At 47.4% G+C, this 3,777-nt stretch overlaps 2 protein-coding genes across 2 annotated transcripts in view; one reads left to right on the top strand and one right to left on the bottom strand.

The window, feature by feature from the left end:
• LOC135573012 (N-acetylglucosamine-6-sulfatase-like) overlaps positions 1-3,777 on the top strand; it is a 38,076-nt gene that overhangs the window by 13,774 nt on the left and 20,525 nt on the right. The window lies entirely within an intron of this gene.
• The window catches only part of rergla (RERG/RAS-like a), a 342,144-nt gene continuing 339,794 nt past the window's right edge, over positions 1,428-3,777 (bottom strand). The window contains exon 3 of the transcript XR_010464489.1: positions 1,428-1,903. The gene's annotated coding sequence lies outside the window, so the exon portion shown is untranslated. The remainder of the gene's footprint in view (positions 1,904-3,777) is intronic.

Raw genomic sequence — 3,777 nt, 5'->3', positions numbered from 1 at the left:
ATGGTTCTGGTTCTGATTTACAGTGATGTATTAACTGTGGGGGATGGTTCTGGTTCTGATTTACAGTGATGTATTAACTGTGGGGGGTGGTTCTGGTTTACAGTGATGTATTAACTGTGGGGGAATGGTTCTGATTTACAGTGATGTATTAACTGTGGGGGGATGGTTCTGGTTCTGATTTACAGTGATGTATTAACTGTGGGGGGGATGGTTCTGGTTCTGATATACAGTGATGTATTAACTGTGGGGGTGGTTCTGATTTACAGTGATGTATTAACTGTGGGGGTGGTTCTGGTTCTGATATACAGTGATGTATTAACTGTGGGGGGTGGTTCTGATTCTGATTTACAGTGATGTATTAACTGTGGGGGGGTGGTTCTGATTTACAGTGATGTATTAACTGTGGGGGGTGGGGTTCTGGTTCTGATTTACAGTGATGTATTAACTGTGGGGGGGATGGTTCTGATTTACAGTGATGTATTAACTGTGGGGGGAAATGGAAAGAGGGAGGGTGGGAGGGAGACAGGGAAAGAGGGAGGGTGGGAGGGAAAGAGGGAGGGAGACAGGGAAAGAGGTAGGGTTGGAGGGAGACAGGGAGGGAGGGTGGGAGGGAGGAAGACAGGGAGGGAGGGTGGGAGGAAGACAGGGAGGGAGGGTGGGAGGAAGACAGGAGGGAGGGTGGGAGGAAGACAGGGAGGGAGGGTGGGAGGAAGACAGGGAGGGGAGGAGGGTGGGAGGGAGACAGGGAAAGAGGGAGGGAGACGAGGGAAAGAGGGAGGGTGGGAGGGAGACAGGGAAAGAGGGAGGGAGACAGGGAAAGAGGGAGGGTGGGAGGGAGACAGGAGAAAGAGGGAGAGGTGGGAGGGAGACAGGGAAAGAGGGAGGGTGGGAGGGAGACAGGGAAAGAGGGAGGGTGGGAGGGAGACAGGGGAAAGAGGGAGGGTGGGAGGGAGACAGGGAAAGAGGAGGGTGGGAGGGAGACAGGAGGGAGGATGGGAGGGAGACAGGGAGGGAGGAGACAGGGAAAGAGGGAGGGAGACTGCTGCATGCTTGGCTGGGCACAATAAGTGAGATTGATTACTCTGTCAGGGGTTTTCACTGCACTGACTTTATTGTCCTATACATTTATCATCCTGTACCATACATTTATCATCCTGTACCATACATTTATCATCCTGTACCATACATTTATCATCCTATACCATACATTTATTATCCTATACCATACATTTATTATCCTATACATGTATTATCCTGTACCATACATTTATTATCCTATACATGTATCATCCTGTACCATACATTTATCATCCTGTACCATACATTTATTATCCTGTACCATACATTTATTATCCTATACATGTATTATCCTGTACCATACATTTATTATCCTATACCATACATTTATTATCACTGCATTATCCTGTACCATACATTTATTATCCTTATTATCCTGTACCATACATTTATTATCCTGTACCATACATTTATTATCCTGTACCATACATTTATTATCCTGTACCATACATTTATTATCCTGTACCATACATTTATTATCCTGTACCATACATTTATTATCCTGTACCATACATTTATTATCCTGTACCATACATTTATTATCCTGTACCATACATTTATTATCCTGTACCATACATTTATTATCCTGTACCATACATTTCAGATAGTGGAATATTGGGTATGAGAGATGGCTTTTCTTCAGCGTATAAATCGCTGTTCATACATGTCAATGGATGGCCACTCAAGATAACTGAATTGTGATACAAAACATGATGGTCAACAACGTGGTTCTCCTCCTCCTCTCAACTCACCTGTGAGCATGGATCATAGAGTTCTAGATTCAGCTGTCTACCATCAATAGACAGACGCTTCCTGTATATGCATTCTGCATGAGAGAGAGAAAAAGGGAGAGAGAGAGAGAGAGTGAGAAAGAAACAGAGAGAGACAGAAAGAGAGAGAGTAGTGAGATAGAGGGAGAAAGAGAGACAGAAAGAGAGAGAGCGAGACAGAAAGAGAGAGAGCGAGACAGAAAGAGAGAGAGCGAGACAGAGAGACGAGAGAGCGAGACAAAGAGAGAGAGCGGAGACGAAAGAGAGAGAGGCGAGACAGAAAGAGAGAGAGCGAGACAGAAAGAGAGAGAGAGACAGAAAGAGAGAGAGAGAGACAGAAAGAGAGAGAGAGAGACAGAAAGAGAGAGAGAGACAGAAAGAGAGAAGACAGGAGAGAGAGAGACAGAAAGAGAGAGACAGAAAGAGAGAGCAGAGACACAGAGAGAGAGAGAGACAGAGAGACAGAGAGACAGAGAGAGAGAGACAGAGAGAGAGATGGGGGAGTGAAAGAGAGGGGAGAAAATGACAATAATTAGATAACATGAAGCTACGGTAAAGTCCAGTTTCCTCAACAGTCACTATCTAACCTACTGCCCAGAGGAGTGTTATTCAACCTTTGGATCCATAGAAATATGATCAATACTAAATAATGACAACACACAGACTAATACCAATAGACTAGATACTTTTATTTTGTATCACTGTAGCCTAAAATATTTCATACAAATGATCCAACATGTACAATACAGCACGTAGCCGACAATACAACACGTAGCCGACAATACAGCACGTAGCCGACAATACAACACGTAGCCTACAATACAGCACGTAGCCGACAACACAGCACGTAGCCGACAACACAACACGTAGCCGACAATACAGCACGTAGCCGACAACACAGCACGTAGCCGACAATACAGCACGTAGCCTACAATACAACACGTAGCCTACAATACAACACGTAGCCGACAACACAGCACGTAGCCTACAATACAACACGTAGCCGACAACACAGCACGTAGCCTACAATACGACACGTAGCCTACAATACGGCACGTAGCCGACAATACGGCACGTAGCCGACAACACGGCACGTAGCCGACAGCCGGCAACACAACGCGTAGCCGACAACACAACGCGTAGCCGACAACACAACACGTAGCCGACAATACAGCACGTAGCCGATAACACAACACGTAGTCGACAATACAACACGTAGCCGACAACACAACACGTAGCCGACAACACAACACCGTAGCCGACAACACAGCGCGTAGCCGACAACACAGCGCAGCCGAGCCGACAACACAGCACCGTAAGCCGACAACACAGCACGTAGCCGACAACACAACACGTAGCTCGACAGCACAGCACGAGCCTGACAATACAACGCGTAGCCGACAACACAACGCGTAGCCGACAACACAACGCGTAGCCGACAACACAACGCGTAGCCGACAACACAGCGCGTAGCCGACAACACAGCTCGTAGCCGACAACACAACACGTAGCCGACAACACAACACGTAGCCTACAACACAGCATGTAGCCGACAACACAACACGTAGCCGACAACACAGCACGTAGCCGACAACACAACGCTGCAGCCGACAACACAACGCTGCAGCCAACACAGCTCGTAGCCGACACACGTAGCCTACAACACAGCCGTAGCCTACACACAGCACGTAGCCGACAACACAACACGTAGCCGACAGCACAACACGTAGCCTACAGCACAACACGTAGCCTACAACACAACACGTAGCCGACAACACAGCTTGTAGCCGACAACACAACACGTAGCCGACAACACAGCACGTAGCCGACAACACAGCACGTAGCCGACAATACAGCACGTAGCCGACAACACAGCATGTAGCCGACATACAACATGTAGCCTACAACACAACACGTAGCCTACAATACA

Source organism: Oncorhynchus nerka, linkage group LG8, assembly GCF_034236695.1.
Source record: "Oncorhynchus nerka isolate Pitt River linkage group LG8, Oner_Uvic_2.0, whole genome shotgun sequence".
Classification (NCBI taxonomy): domain Eukaryota; kingdom Metazoa; phylum Chordata; class Actinopteri; order Salmoniformes; family Salmonidae; genus Oncorhynchus; species Oncorhynchus nerka.
This window is presented reverse-complemented; position numbering and strand designations above follow the sequence as displayed.